Raw genomic sequence first — 17,720 nt, forward strand, 5'->3', positions numbered from 1 at the left:
GAGCAGAACACAAGAATGTCACCAAGGTATGCAAAGCAGAATTTTAGGTCGAATAGCACTTCGTTGATGAAGCGTTGCCAGGTCTGGGTTGCGTTTTTCAGAACGAAGGGCTTGAACAAAACTGAAATAACCTGATTGGGGTAGTGATTGCTGTCTTCTCGATGTCTTCAGGTGCCATGGGGATCTGGTGGTAGGTCCATTTGCAATCAGTGACCGAGAATGTGGTCGCACCTGCGAGGGAACTGGTAAAGTTGGCAATGTTGGGTATGGGGTAGGTGTCCATTATTGTTCATGTGTTTAGTAGACGGTAGTCTCCGCACATGCGCCAGGACCCGTATTTCTTGGGTGTCATATGAATGGGCATAGACCAGCTACTGGCAGAGGGTTCAATGACGCCGGAGTTTAGAAGTTCAGAAATCTGCTTTTTAAGGTTGGAGAGGTGCTCGGGACAAAGTTGACATGGTTTACTGGAGATCGGGGGGCCTGGCGTGAGGCGAAGCTTGTGAATCGTGCCGTTGGTGATGACGGAAATGTTGCCGATGGCATGGGAGGCGGTTTGTTTACAATGTGTGGTGGGTGGGGCAGGCGGGGCGTGGCCGTGGTGTTTGGAGCCACTCGGCAGATCCAAAGGTAGCCAAGGTGGCGAAGTGTCAACGTCACAATATGGCCGTCGGCCCGAAGCAGTGGCACCATGGTCGGGTGAACTCGGTAGTGCTCAAGAAGTGTTAGTGAGTCCATTGTCCGAGGGTGCGGCCTGTGGCAGCACGGTCGCAGGCAAAGCACCAGGCGCCAGTGCACTGTTTGTGTTGTCAGTGGCGGTCGCACGACGGCGATCAGGAGCCGAAGTTGCATAGTTTGAGGTGCTGTCCGCGAGGGAAGGGGTAGGAGCTGTCAGTTCGGGAACATGTGACGCTCGTCGCGCATGCACACTCGTGTCTGGCCGAGTGTCAAATGCTGCCATGTTAGGGGGGTGTGGTCCTGTGGAACTGCCAATACACATTATGGTAGACTTGATAGCATAGTTGCAAGGGGTAGCGGGAGGTAAGCACACAAAGGCTCGATTGCTGGGACTACAAGCAGATTCGGCGCACTTACTGAACTTGCTTTGTCCTTGCTGCAGTGTCTGTAATTCCTTTGCTGCGTCGGAGGGCTGGAGCTGAGTTTCGTGGAGCTGGAGGGAGAGCTTGAAGTTTTCCTTGCATAGGTGAGCGACGTCTTCAAGCTCGACAAAACACTTATGCATTGATTCTTGTAACGTCGTCGACAGAGATGAGCATGTACGGATGAGATGAGCCCAGACCGATGTGTCACGGGGGGGTTTGCTCGATGGAGCACAGGGGAAGTGAATTTTGGATGGGTGATGAAACACGGTGTTTTGCACTAGGTCCGGTGAAAGTTTGTGGTGTCGCAAGAAGTCAATGCCTAGTATAGGTTCCTCAATATTGCAAATTAAATAAGTTCACTCGAGTTTACAGTTTGCAGAGAGTGAGACGACATGGGAGGTTGAACCCGAGCATTGTAGTTTAGTTGAATTCATGGCTTGCAGTGATGTATGATGAGGGCAGATGTTCATCGACACTAAGGACGTAGGCAGCAGTGAAACATTGGTGCCTGTGTCCACTAGGAAGAAGTATCCCGACGAAATGTCTTTAATATAAAGTCGTCCATAATTATCCGATTGTTCCCGGACAGAATGGAGCACTGGGAGGTACCTGTCATGTTGTGCGCAGGAGACGACACCCGGACCTATCTGTGATTGGCCTTTGGGAAGCAGCAGGTTGGTCTGCAGTTCCATGCCGCCTCACCAAACTGTGTGTGGAAGTAACAGTATGGGTAGTGCGGTTGCATTTCCTGCAGAAAGTTCGTTGCCAGAAGCGATGGCTGAGGTTCAGTGGCCGCAGCAGGTTCAGTTGCAGGAGGGGGCGTAACCGTGGGCAGAGCCAGTGACGTCCCAGCTGCTTGTTTACTGCTTCCCGGAGCAAGCGGAACAGTGGGTACAGTATGGCCTTGGCCCCGTGACGAAGAGCCCGAATCTGAGACTTGTCAGGTAGGCTGTGGCTGTCGAAATAGAGCAGTGATACCTCGAGTAGCTTGTCAGCAATTGTCATTCTTTGCTCAACAAGTTCAGGAGACCTTTGAGCCAGAGCAAAGCGGATGTGAGGAGGTAGTTTATCTGACCAGATGGCGAGGACAGCTGTGTCAGTGTAGATCGTCGCTGACCAGGGCCTGTAGCCATCTCCAGAGTTGGGAAGGTTTGTCGTTGCCTAATTGCTTGACGTGGAGCACTTGCCATATTGCTGTCTCAGTTGAGCACGCGAGCCGACATAGAACAGTCTTTTTGGCTAGTGTGTACCAGGTAGCTAAGTCCGGGGCGTCAATCAGGTCAACAATCAAGTCCTCCTGGTCGTGCAGGTGGGTAATAAGGCACAGAAATCAGGTTGACTCGTCCAGTTTGAAATGGTCGAACACTTCATCCACAATTTTGAACCAGGTTGTTGCCCTGTCGGGATTGAATGGCGGCAGTGTCGGTAAGCGTTGTCGAATGTTCAGAAGAACAGGTTGAGTTGAATTCGATGGGGCACTGCCTGAAACGAGCTGCTGTTGCTGCAGTATTCCAGGAGAGTGCGTCTCCAGGGTATGTGGTGACGACGGCTGGTCGGGTGGCAGCGTGAAGGTGACGTGTTGTAGTTGAGCGCGATCCAGCGTGATGCGGAAGGCCGACACAGGTGAGACACCGTAATGTGCCGATTGTGGTTGTGGAAGCTCAACACATTGCGAGTGTGTTCGGATTGATGTGTCATGGAAGACCGACGCGGATGAGGCACCAAGATGTGCTGGGAACGGTAGCAGAAGTTTGACTGGAGCCGGCGCGGGCGACAGGTGAGAAAAAGTTCAAAGTTTGAAAACGCATGCTAGTCTGCGGAAAGGTTGACGTACGTCTGTGTACTGTGTTGCAGGGAGGCTGCGGAGGTGCGGGTTGTCCAGAAGCACAGTGAGGAAAATGATGTCGAACGTCGGATGGAATGTGTGAATGTTGACTGTTCATAGTCACTCCACTCAAAATGGTGTGCGGATAAGGTGAATGTCGTGGCACAAAACACTGAGGTGTAGCAGTAGGACGGAGATAGAGGTCAGGCAAAGATAACAAGCTATTGTTCCTGTTGCAGGCCAAGGTATTGAAGCAGGAAGGCATGTGCTGATGCTGAACTGAGGCAGGTGCAGGCGTGGTCGGATGCTGAGGAGGTTGACCTGTGAACAAAGCAGTTCCGGCCACATGGCAGGAATCTCTGTGGCACTGCACGGATTGCGGCGTGGCAAATTGTTGTCCTGGCAGTGGTAGGTTGCCCAACAAAGCATTCGCAGAAATCGGCATTGGTCCCGCACTGCACGGAGATCCGTAAGAGGTAACTGCACTGTCGATGAGGGAGGGCACATGTGGTGGGAACAAAGGTGTCTGATAGCCGAAGTCATGCACACTCCTAACCTCACTTATTGTTGCAGGCTCGAAAATGTCCGGCGAAATTGGCATAATCGTCGAGTGAGAAGCATCATGTTGCAGTCCTGGCGGGTGTACATCGCCCGCAACACGATGCATGTTGATCGCAAAATCCGGCGTTAGGTGTTGGGCTGAAGCCATTGTTCAAATGTTATGTTGATGTAATACACACGGAAATAACCGACGTGGAGGCCGCGGACACAGTAAAACAGCGAAAATGGAAGATGTTACAACTCGGGGCACCAGTGAGGTTGATGCTCGGATCAGTTACACCAAACAACACCTTATTATCAGGAGTTCATTTATTCATCTCTTTACACAAGCAAGGCTTACAAAGAACTGGATGGCAGAACTGCACAAAGATAATGTTTAACTTAGTTCAAAGACGATACTAAGATCGATTCTGGTGTCGACCTCATCGGCGCCACACTTATAATACACTTGCTGTAATATGTCTGTGTTGTGGGATCAAACTAGTTGCAATTTATGCAGACACAATTTGTCCTCATTACATAGCTCTAATTGTAAATGACATACTGTAATGCTCTCTCACATAAACCTGAGATCATGATTTGCTCTAAACATAGTTGGCAGAAAACTCAAGTCTTGATAGTCTTAGATATTATCTCCCACAGCAGTATAAAATAACTTTTTTTCCCTCACTTTGCATTAAGCCCCTGACTAAGTGAACAATAGTGTCCACTGCCAATGACAACTGGAGCCACAATAGTTCACTGAAACATCTCAAAAGGAAGTGTTAGATACTTCATGGTATTGTACATGCAAATGTGTGCTTAGAACATTTGTTCTGGTACCACTTGGGTGTTTTATATGCAGTCAATCAGATTTTATGAAATATTTCATTTGTTACCAAGATCTTGGTATCAATTACATCCAGGTTTTGCAAATAATTATTATTCCTCAATGCACTGAAACTGTTGAAAGAGGAAAGGAGCAGCAGAAAAATACTTCATACAAAAGAGATAAATATGGCACAGTTATTATTTAACAAACTAGCTCACTTATGCTTATGTGAGCACATCATTCCTCAGTTCTAAAAAAGTGTTATATATTCAAGTGTCAAAGAAATTGGTGTAGGCATGTGGTCGGCAACACCTATATAAGACAACACGTGTCTGCCACAATTGTTAGATTGGTTACTGCTGCTACAATGGCAACTTATCAAGATTTAAGTGAGTTTGAATGTGGTATTATAGTCAACACACGAGTGATGGGACATAGCACCTCCAAGGTAGTGATGAAGTGGGGATTTTCCCGTACCACCATTTCATGAGTGTACCATGGAAAAGATCCTGCAAGAATGCGACCAATGATGACTGAAGAGAAACATTCAATGTGACAGAAGTGCAACCCTTCCACAAATTGCTGCAGATTTCAATGCTGGGCCATCAACAAATGTCTGAGTGCAAACCATTCAACAAAACATCATTGGTATGGGCTTTCGGAACCGATGGCCCATTTGTGTACCCTTGTTGACTGCACAACACAAAGCTGTACATCTCACCTAGGCCTGTCAACATTGACATTGGACTGTTGGTGACTGGAAACATGTTGTCTGGTCGAACGAGTCTCATTTCAAATGGGTATGGAGACAACCTTATGAATCCAAGGACCCTGCACGTCAGCAGGGGACTGTTCAAGCTGGTGGCGGCACTGTAATGGTGTGGGGCATGTGCAGTTGGAGTGATATGGGACCCATGATAACGTCTAGATGTGATTCTGACAGGTGACATGTACTTGAGCATTCTTCTGATCACCTGCTTCCATTCATGTCCATTGTGTGTCCTAATGGACTTTGGCAATTCCAGCAGGACAAAGCAACACCCTGCACATCCAGAATTGCTACAGAGTGCCTCCTTTTGGGTTTAAACACTTCCACTGGCCACCAAACTCCCCAGACATGAACATTGTTGAGCATATCTGTGATGTCTTGCAAAGTGCTGTTCAGTAGACATCTCCACCCCCTCGTACTCGTACGGATTTATGGACAGCCCTACAGGATTCATGATGTCAATTCCCTCCAGCACTACCTCAGACGTTAGTTGAGTCAATGCCACATTGTGTTGCGGTACTTCTGCGTGCTCTCAGGGCCCCTACACAGCAGTAGGCAGGTGTACAAGTTCTTTGGCTCTTCAGTGTATATTACCAGTTTTGCAATGCTACATATACCTTATGTTTTGGTGTTCATTTGTACAGGCTACGGAATGAAGAGAATTTTACTTCAATACAGCATTCTTATGTACTTCTGCATTATAATTTAGTTTTAGGTTAATAATTGTGAACTATGCTGTTTAATGTGCAAAATTAAATGTGTGATTTCAGGTTACCAATATTTCCAAGAGTGGAAAAATCATAATCTCAAATTATATAAACATTGTGTGATTCCATGTTTGTAACATCTCATTCTCGTCATTGATTGTTTAGTGAATCTTTGATTTCTCCCAAACAGTTTGTCATATAGTAACACACACTGTCTAGTAAACACTTACTGCTGTTTAAATGGTTCACCATTCTGAAACATTCTTTATACGTAACGGTTACTCAACAGTTTATTTTGTAGTTTATGTTTCTCTCATCCTAAATGATTATGTAACCATACTTGTAGACATTTTATGATATATGTTTGTTCAGTCACAGCCTCCAATTCAAGTAATGTACTGCTTTCAGTTGGTGAGTAAGTAGAAGTGGATGCCTTTTTTAATTGGTGTATATGTGCACCTTTCATTAACTTGTTCTATACTGAAACCTAATAAGACTTTAAACAACACTGATAAGGTGTCACTAATGCTTCTTTAGGACTTAATGGCATTATCGGGTTTATGTTTCAGTGTACTGCAAGCATATGAAGACTGATAAGCACCATTCAGTATTACAAATGGATCAACATTCTTTGTTGCGAAATGTTTCCATTGGATGCATGTTGTCAGGGCAACATTATTCCGCTTGTTTACTACAACACCCAAATCAACTCTAGCTATAGGATGATATGTGATTTATTCATCTCATTACATACAATTTTCAAATCATTTGATTTGATGTACAGGAGACAGGTCAAGGTTTACAAAAGAAACTTTTTTCTCTGTTTTAAGAGAAATACAAAAGTTTACATTATATTTTACATTTCTAAGGTATAGCTACACCCCAGATAGCACAGTAAGCCGGTTTCAAACTTGTTTCCAGATGTAAAGTTCAAGTATATAAGCTTGATCAAAGCTGGAATATTCAGCCCTGTTAGTTGGATTCAAGCTTGAAACAAATATCAAAGTGGGGAGAGTTCAAGATATATTTCAAGCTTGACTTATCAAGTTTGGCTCCAGCTGTATCTACACACGTGGAATACAGCCTGGTATTTACAGCTTGTTTTAAGCTACATAATTATTAATCTGAATTTATTGAACCTAATTAATTAAATAAATATCAGAATGGAAATGGTGTGAAAAAAATTATCAAGGCATGTATGTTTAAAAAATTTTATTTTCAAAGTGTTTAAAATTGTTTTATTTTAAAATTTAATTATTCTGAAGCCCCTCCAGCCCCAGTACACAGACCAGAGCAGGATCAAATATCGCTGACTTCTGCTGGTATAATGATCCTGTAACAGGTAAAAGAAAATGTTAGCCATACCCAAACATAAAAAATGTAAAAAGTTGAAACTGATCAACCTAAATATAATTTATGCCCCAGATTAGCAAAATAACTTCAAATTTGATGTAGGGTGAAGTGGGGTAAGTGTAACCATGGGGTTAGTGTAACCACGGCTTATGGTGCCTTAAAGAAGCTGTATTTTTACCTCTGACCTATCACACATGTTAATTTACTCCTCTCTCTGTTATATTTAACCATAAGATGTCAAATCTGACATAAATTGGTAATCAATTTTTGGACTTGAATTGACGTCTACATTTTCACTCTGCGAGAGAGTGACCTGCTCAGAATTTGGTGGTCTGTCATTTTTGCAGTTTTAAAGATAATTGAACAATTTTTTGGTTACAAACTAACTTTTGCATGATAATTTCAAATATGAGATTCGTTTTACTCTACTGATAAAGCTCTTGATATGCCATGCATGGTTACACATACCCCAACTTTTTCCCATGTGGGGCAAGTGTAACCAGGGGGGGTTACACTTGCCCCAAACAAACTTACCGGAACATATTTATTTAAGCCGTAACCTTGTTTTTGCCATCACATTAGATCAACTAAACTGGCCTTTCTGTGCATATGGATACCAGAATACCTGATGTGCTGGATTTGTAGGCCTACTGAGTTTGTGTGAGATGTATTTTATTTTTTATTTAAGTCAACTATATTTTTAAACTACATTTCCTTTTATAAAATATGACACAGAACTGTAAATAATGCCACCATTTCAATTACAGTACAGTATGTGAAGCATTGTTTGACTGACAACAATGTTGAGCATGATAATTCATTCTGCAGCCAATGAATGTAGCAGTGTTTAAGAGTGTGAAATCTACTTGGGACCAAAAGTTAACTCGTCACCAGAGACATCATCAAGGGGTAAAAATTAGCAAATGTGAATTTTCCAATCTCCTCACTGCTGTATGGAATGAAACACCACCTGAATTGTTGAAAAATGGTTTTCAAAAAGCAGGAATATTCCCTTACAGTAGAGAAGTCATTGATAAAACTAAATATGATCCGGAGGCATATAAAAGATATGTAGCTCATACCAAATCTTTGGCAGAAACAAATCCATTGCCAGCTCACGATAATGCAGCCAAACTGTGTGGAAGCTATGTCTCTAACAGAAAGTACTCAGATTTTTTGGGAAGCTTCCAGCTGAACAACCTCCAGAATTTTATAGGCCTACATCTACTGAACCCTGCAGTTCTCCCAGTATCAGAGTTCTTTCATTATGTTCTGGAACATCTGATTTGTCATTTGAAAGCTTATTATTGGAAACAGTCAGACAATATAGTCCCACTTGTAAAACAAAGAAGAAAAGGAATGCACCAGGAGCTGAAGTTATCACTTTTCAAGATGGCATCTATAAAGAAAAATATTTTAAAGGAAACAAGAATAATAAGGAGAAAGCAAAAGGCGGCCGAAGTGGCCGTGCGGTTAAAGGCGCTGCAGTCTGGAACCGCAAGACCGCTACGGTCGCAGGTTCGAATCCTGCTTCGGGCATGGATGTTTGTGATGTTCTTAGGTTAGTTAGGTTTAACTAGTTCTAAGTTCTAGGGGACTAATGACCTCAGCAGTTGAGTTCCGTAGTGCTCAGAGCCATTTGAACCATTTTTGAGAAAGCAAAACAAAAAAGCATTATTGGCATAAAAAAAGGGCTGGTAATGAACAGTAAATCTTCCAAACAAAGCGCTGTTGCTTTATCCGAAATGGCATCTCAGAATGTTGTGGGAAAAAAATCCCTGATTTGGGTAACAAGAAAAAAAGACTGGAAGTTGAATCAACAAGTGAAGAAAGTGAAACTGAGGGAGGCCTATCTTTAATAAGTAGTGATGAAGAAAATGGGACATAGTAACACTGGACGATCTCAGGAAAGAAATTATAAACTGTGAAGAAGAAGAAGAAGAAGAAAAATAGGCAAACTTTTTTGTAGCCAAAGATAAAATTACAGTTGGAAACTGTTCTGGTAGCTTTTGCAACAAAATGTAAGAAAGTTCATTTTATCGGCCAAGTTACCAAAATTAGTGATTTAGGAGATCCAGAAGTGATTTTCCCCAGATGCAAAAATAAGACAAAGCATGGCACCACATTCTACTGGCCTGATAGAAGAGATGAGACGGAAGTTCCATTCTCTGATGTCATTTCAGTGCTGCCTGAGCCTACTTTGGGTCACAAGGGAGACCTGACATTTGGTGTTACATTTGATTCATACAACATTCAGTGACTAAAGTGTGAATATAATACGTTGAATTAGGGCAGTTTAGCATTAAACACAAATTGCCAACAAATTTAGTTCAATTACCATTAAAAATCCAGAATGAGATTTTCACTCTGCAGCGGAGTGTGCGCTGATATGAAACTTCCTGGCAGATTAAAACTGTGTGCCCGACCGAGACTCGAACTCGGGACCTTTGCCTTTCGAGGCAAAGGTAGGAGACGAGGTACTGGCAGAAGTAAAGCTGTGAGTACCGGGCGTGAGTCGTGCTTCAGTAGCTCAGTTGGTAGAGCACTTGCCCGTGAAAGGCAAAGGTCCCGAGTTCGAGTCTCGGTCGGGCACACAGTTTTAATCTGCCAGGAAGTTTCACCATGAAAAATAATAGAAAGTGAACTTATAAACTGAATTTTTCTTTTCTCTTGAGATAAGATATTTTATTATTTTTGTTAAATTGCCTATTAAAGAAAACAGTGTTACTTTTGTAGGATTTAAACTAATAAATTACTGGCCTACAACAAAAATAAATCATCTACGATGCATTCAGTTTCAGTGTTTTATGGTTTAGGCTAACACTTATTTTTTAGTTTAACTAACATTTGCTGTGTATTTCATAATACACAAAGAGGCGTGTGCAAAGAAGTTCATATCTTGAGTAAAATATAAGATATTTTAATAATTTAAAAACCCTCAAATTCACAAAAAATTGGGTAATCAGGTCATTTACCCCAAGTCTCTTTTACAATGCTCTGTATGGGTACAACAATGCGAGGTTACACTTGCCATGGGGCAAGTGTAACCTCACAACACAAAATTTTGAAAACAATTATTTGACCATATAGTTTTTTTTTCAAAAACAAAATGTGTATTGTTTAAAAGTCAAGAAGTCAAACTTTAAGCATGAGAAATTTCAAAATCATATCTTCAATAACAAGTTGGCAATTTGGTGTCAAAGTTGAACTATGCCAAAACGTGGTTACACTTACCCCACTTCACCCTAGTAAGAATAATTAACTAGTATAAACGTCACTGAGTAAGCAGCTGCTTCTTGCGACTTCATTCCAAAGAGTTTTTAAAGTAATTTGAAATAACTTTTTGTTTGAAATTTTGAAAGTAAAGATGACATTTGGGTAATTTTGCGATGACTTCATGAAGAAGCCACACATCACTATTTCTAAAATTTCAGGGCCATTTAATCTGAATTATAAAGAAACAATTACTTGAAATCATATACACCTCATATTGGAAGCTTATAAGGAGACTACCGTTTAGAAAAATGTAGACGTTTTATTCTATCCACAATTATATTTTAGTGAGTAAAACTGAATCAAAATGAAATAAAAGATGAAATTGAAATGAATTTAAGAAATTACCAGTTCAGTGGAAATGTAATGTAAAAGAACAAAAAATGTTCTCCTTGTCATATTTTAATATTGCCTTTTATTAGATTTCAGCCACATTTCAAATAACAATAAAAGTAAGAAGTACCAGTAGGCCTTGCAGTATTATTTCACCTAGGGAACGACAAAATTAAGAGCAATTGAAGACCAGTCAAAGCTACGTAAATAAAAAAGACTGACACCTATGTAGTGACTGGTTCTTGATGCACTTTTCCCGTTCACCATGTCATTACTATTTGTATTAGCAAAGAAACTTTTCACACTTCACGATTATTCATTCATGGTGTGACACATGCGAGTATTTATAAGTAAACAAATGTAATAGGGTGATATATATAAAAAGGTGAGAATTTAAAAACGTAAAATAACATTAAGTTTTAATTTATTGGTGCACGTACTAGAGAGCTAGTTTAAAATGACCTCTTTTTACTGAACAACTTGTAATATGTTTTCTTAGCTGGTAATCCATTTCACTTTCATCCAGGTTCAATTTTTCTATGTAAAAGAATATGATATTTCTTTACGTTACGTAATAATATTTAACGTTTGTAATATTAACGTACCACTAGAGAAAAAATGCACCAGCGTACCTGTAATACACTATATATCTTCTTCAGACCCGGTGTAGCAGTAAGACAGGGGGACGCCACACACTTTCCGAACTATTTTCCAGTATAAAACAAACTTCACAACAGTCAACAATCATTAACGCATGTCACAAAAGTAAAATGGCCGTAAACCTAGCAGAGTCAATGCAACTGCAAGGCTTATAAACGCTTGTGGCGCTTCCCGTGGACCTCTATGAAAGCTATGCTGCGCGCGCATCTGCTGTACAGCCTTCCAGGAAAATTACAGTTTATTTCAAGCTTGGGAAAATTATTTTAATTCAAGCTAAATTTTTACAGCTTGATGTAAACTGTGTAACAGGTTGATTTTTCAGTCTTGAATTTTCAACTGAACCTAAACTCAATATCCACCTTGAAATAAGCTGTGTAACAGGTTGATTTTTCAATCTTGAATTTTCAACTGAACCTAAACTCAATATCCACCTTGAAATAAGCTTGAGTGCTAGCTGGGACAAGTACATAAAATAATACATGTGATACAATCTCTGTGTTCAGACTGTGAAGCTGTCCTTAATGAATTCTTGGACAGAATAACAACACTTTTCCACCAGAAGAGTAAAGAGGAATCTTTTCAGTGAACCAAGCTCCATCTTAAATATATTACTGCCTTTTATTTTATTGAAAGTTTTTAACCCCTATACTCTGGTGTTTGTGCATAAAGTTTTAAATGATGTGTTGGAAGTTTGAAATTATCTCTGTGGTCAGTGCTGTAGTTGTCTAATGTCTAGTGTATGTTGATTTTTATATAAGAACACCACCACCTCATACATGTAAAGTGAGGGGACAGATAGTATTTTTAAATTTTTAACAGTGGTCGACAGGATTCCTTTTTTTTTTGCAACAAACATGTTTCTAATTACTTTCTTTTCTAATACTAGGAGCCAAGTGACATTTGCTGAATTTCCCTGGAACATTATGCCATAATGAATAACCGACTCAAAGTAGCAGTGATAAACTATCTTTCTGGTATCCATGCTTGTGGCGCCTGAGAAAATACACATTGCAAATGCTAAGTTTTTCAGTTTATTTGCTAAGTAATCTATGTGTACCTTCCAATTAAATTTTTATCAAGATTTAGGCCAAAGAACTTCACATGGTTTGCTTCTGTGATATCCTGATCATTGCAAGTTATCTTTATTTCAGTCCTTTCTACTGATTTAGCTTCAAATTGCATCACTTTGGTTTTAGTTACATTTAATTTTAGTCCGTTTTGATAGAACCAAGATTTGAGTTTTTCTAAAGTATTTTTGGCTTTTTCTGGGATACTTTCAGATACATTGTTTTCAATTAGAACTGATGTATCATCAGCAAATAAGACTGAATGAACATCAATAGCAAGTGATAGGTCATTTACGTAAAAAAGAAACCGATAGGGCCCAATATCGAACCTTGTGGGATCCTTGGGGAACTGTTTTCCAGTCTGAGGAATAATTGGTTCCATTTGAAGTTAAAATTACTCTTTGTTTCCTATCTGACCATTTTAAAGCAGTGTCCCTGACTCCATACATCTGTAATTTGTGGAGGAGTAATGCATGAGACGATGGCGTCTAGTGTGGTTGTTCATAGTGATCAAGGGAAAAAAGTTACAGTTTTGCCGCAAAAAAAAAAAAAAAAAAGGAAACTGTGGGAAGCGTGACAGTGAAATAGCGAAATTAAACGAATGCATTTCAAGTATACAAAAAATCGTGGAAGTCCTAAGACGTGGAATTTCGCAACTAAGAAATGAAAATACCGAGCTGCAGAAGATGTGTTGTGTTCCTAATGATAAAACTGTAAGTAAATTGCAAACTGGAGCTGTAGAGAATCTCGAGAAGCGGAAAGGATGTGCAAAACATGTATCTAACTTTGTAAATGGTATTGTGTTCGCCGGAAAAAACAGAAAAGATCGAACTAAGTACCCTGATTTACGAGAACAGTTCGTTCTCAACTGATTTGCCCACTCACTTAAATACTGTATCCTGTGCCAGTAACATATAGAGTGTTCAACACACCAGCCAGACAGAATCATTGGAATCCTTCAATGCAGAGGAAGAGGATATAGCAGAAGTTCCAAAGCTCAAACCAACAGTAGGCCTACATGTCCACAATGAATGTACCCTGTTACTAAGTAAGCCTAATTGTAAAAATGGTGCAGATTTAAGAAAGACTAAACCACTCACAATTTTCTATCAGAACATTGGCCTAAGAGGACTTAAAAATTCACTAGACCAGCTACTAATAAACATAAATGATATTGAAAGAGAAAAGCAACCAGATTTACTATGCTTCACTGTACATCATGTCACTTGTGGTATTCAGATGTTGTGCTTAGACAGATTCAGTTTAGCATCTCAGTATTGCAGATCCAACCTGGAGAGGGGCGGAACAGTGATTTATGTTAGAAATAATGTGGTATTTAGAACTCTTGATGTAAGCAAATTTTGTATTGAGCAGCACTTTGAAGTGTGTGGTATAGAACTGGCAACAAGTAGTGTATCAGTAGTCATATTATCAATTTATAGAGCACCTGCAGGGAATCTTGGAATCTTTCTCAAACAGATTGAAGCAATGTTATCAAAATTGTACAGAAAAAAACATTTCAGTCATAATACTAGGCGACTTTAATGTAAATTTCCTGAATGAAAGTTATGACAGAATGGAGCTGGAGCAACTAATGAGCTGTTACAATCTAATGCAAGTAGTTGAATTTCCCACTAGGGTAACTGACCACTCCAGTACTCTAATTGATAATGTGTTTGTTGATAAGTCTAGGCACAGTAGCTTGACAGTCAGTCAAGTCCTAAATGGGCTGTCAGACCATGATGCGATACTTCTGAAAATCCCACATTTAAATGTTAACAGAAAGCCAAAAGCTATATGGAAAAATGGGAGTCCAATAAAAGAAGAAACAGTGGAGACATACAGGCAGAAGCTACAGTTAATTGACTAGTCTGAAGTATTCAACTCAGCAGATGTCAACACAAAATTTAATGTATTTATTAATTTAACATAAAATCTTTTTGAGGAGGTGTTTCCAAATAAAAGAGTCAGAGAAAATCCATATAACCCTGCATTTAAGCCATGGCTTACCCAGGGCATCAAAATTTCATGTAAAACAAAAAGAGAATTGTCTGCCTCAGCCAGACAGTCTAACAATACTGCAGTGATGGGGCAATATAAAGTGTACTCTAAGATATTAAGGAAGGTGATCCAGAAATCTAAAAGTATGTATTCAAAAAATGAAATTGACAAATCAAATAACAAAATGAAAACCACGTGGAAATATGTTAAAAGTGAGACGGGGAAAGGCCTATCTGCCAAAGAAGTGATTACCTTAAGAACTGGGAGCCTTTCGGTGGATGCTCCTGAAATGGTGGCTAATATCATTAACAATCATTTCCTAACAGTCACCAACCAAATGGGATGCCACGGTTCTGTAAAGAAAGCTACAGAATACTTGCATAACACCTTAACTAACAAAATAGATATGATGCATCTTCGAAAAACTACAGTGATAGAATTAGAAAAAATAATTATGTCTTTAAAATGTAAAAATTCTGCTGGAGTTGACAACATTTCGAGCAAGTTACTGAAATACTGTTGTAAAGAAATAAGTACAGTCCTCTGCCATATTAGTAATACGTCATTGGAAGAAGGTATTTTTCCACGACAGGCTAAAATATGGGCTTATACGACCAATTTATAAAAAGGGAGAAAAGACTGAGGCTACAAACTATCGACCAATTTCATTACTCTCATTTTTCTCCAAGGTACTAGAGAAATTGATGCATAGCAGAATGGTTGAGCATCTTAGTAAATATAACATCCTCAGCAGTAGCCAGTTTGGCTTTCGGAAAGGGGTATCAACCGTGGATGCAATACATGCCTTTGTTGACAATGTTATGGAAGTCATAAATAATAGTATGATGATGGTTGGAATATTTTGTGACCTGACAAAATCTTTTGACAGTGTAAGTCACCATATTCTCTTGAGTAAAGCCAAGACCCTAGGAATGGGTGGAACCGTAGGCACGTGACTTGAATCCTGTCTGTGTGGTAGAAAACAGAAAGTAATCGTGGAAGGACTGCATGGTGGCCAGGTATCATCATAATAGGGCTCCATTTCTGCAGGAGTACCTCAAGGCTCAGTATTGGGCTCACTGCTCTTTCTAATATTTAAAAATGATTTAGCACTATGTACAGAATATGGGAAAATACTCATGTTTGCTGATGACACCACTTTATCAGTTAATAATCTCTCAGGGAATGTGTCAAATGAGGCTGCAAATAAAGCTGTTGCAGATTTGACAAACTGGTTTGAAACTAATTGCCTTACAGTCAACCTAAAAAAGACAAATTACATTCATTTCTCTTCTAACACAAATGTTACTAAGGAAATGAACCTAAAAATGGGTGAGTACGAGATTTTGGAGGTTGAGTCCTCCAAATTCTTGGGCAGCATATACACTCCTGGAAATTGAAAAAAGAACACATTGACACCGGTGTGTCAGACCCACCATACTTGCTCCGGACACTGCGAGAGGGCTGTACAAGCAATGATCACACGCACGGCACAGCGGACACACCAGGAACCGCGGTGTTGGCCGTCGAATGGCGCTAGCTGCGCAGCATTTGTGCACCGCCGCCGTCAGTGTCAGCCAGTTTGCCGTGGCATACGGAGCTCCATCGCAGTCTTTAACACTGGTAGCATGCCGCGACAGCGTGGGCGTGAACCGTATGTGCAGTTGACGGACTTTGAGCGAGGGCGTATAGTGGGCATGCGGGAGGCCGGGTGGACGTACCGCCGAATTGCTCAACACGTGGGGCGTGAGGTCTCCACAGTACATCGATGTTGTCGCCAGTGGTCGGCGGAAGGTGCACGTGCCCGTCGACCTGGGACCGGACCGCAGCGACGCACGGATGCACGCCAAGACCGTAGGATCCTACGCAGTGCCGTAGGGGATCGCACCGCCACTTCCCAGCAAATTAGGGACACTGTTGCTCCTGGGGTATCGGCGAGGACCATTCGCAACCGTCTCCATGAAGCTAGGCTACGGTCCCGCACACCATTAGGCCGTCTTCCGCTCACGCCCCAACATCGTGCAGCCCGCCTCCAGTGGTGTCGCGACAGGCGTGAATGGAGGGACGAATGGAGACGTGTCGTCTTCAGCGATGAGAGTCGCTTCTGCCTTGGTGCCAATGATGGTCATATGCGTGTTTGGCGCCGCGCAGGTGAGCGCCACAATCAGGACTGCATACGACCGAGGCACACAGGGCCAACACCCGGCATCATGGTGTGGGGAGCGATCTCCTACACTGGCCGTACACCACTGGTGATCGTCGAGGGGACACTGAATAGTGCACGGTATATCCAAACCGTCACCGAACCCATCGTTCTACCATTCCTAGACCGGCAAGGGAAATTGCTGTTCCAACAGGACAATGCACGTCCGCATGTATCCCGTGCCACCCAACGTGCTCTAGAAGGTGTAAGTCAACTACCCTGGCCAGCAAGATCTCCGGATCTGACCCCCATTGAGCATGTTTGGGACTGGATGAAGCGTCGTCTCACGCGGTCTGCACGTCCAGCACGAACGCTGGTCCAACTGAGGCGCCAGGTGGAAATGGCATGGCAAGCCGTTCCACAGGACTACATCCAGCATCTCTACGATCGTCTCCATGGGAGAATAGCAGCTTGCATTGCTGCGAAAGGTGGATATACACTGTACTAGTGCCGACATTGTGCATGCTCTCTTGCCTGTTTCTATGTGCCTGTGGTTCTGTCAGTGTGATCATGTGATGTATCTGACCCCAGGAATGTGTCAATAAAGTTTCCCCTTCCTGGGACAATGAATTCACGGTGTTCTTATTTCAATTTCCAGAAGTGTAGATAGCAAAATGAAGTGGCACCACCATTCAAGATCTGTGCAAAAGGCCAAGCTCGGCAATGTTTGCCTTAAGAATAATTTCAGACACTAGGGAAATGAGCACAATAAAAACTGCATATTTTGGCTATTTTCACCAACTTATGGCCTATGGTATAATATTTTGGGGAAATCAACCAATAGCAAAAAAAGAGTTCCGTGAACAGAAGCGAGCAATAAGAATTATGTGTGGAGTACATCCTAGGCACTTGTGCAGTGATCTGTTTAGAGCTCTACAAATCCTTACAACACCTGCCCAACATATTTTTCCCTGATGTGCTTTGTTTCAAAAAATAGCAACTTATTCAAAATCAATAGCTCATACCACAGTTATAACACCCGAAGGAAACTGGATATCCATCATGAGCTGAAAACGAAAAGCATGGTCCAGAAGGGGGTTTTATACAGTGGCAC

This window comes from Schistocerca americana, chromosome 5, assembly GCF_021461395.2.
Source record: "Schistocerca americana isolate TAMUIC-IGC-003095 chromosome 5, iqSchAmer2.1, whole genome shotgun sequence".
NCBI lineage: Eukaryota > Metazoa > Arthropoda > Insecta > Orthoptera > Acrididae > Schistocerca > Schistocerca americana.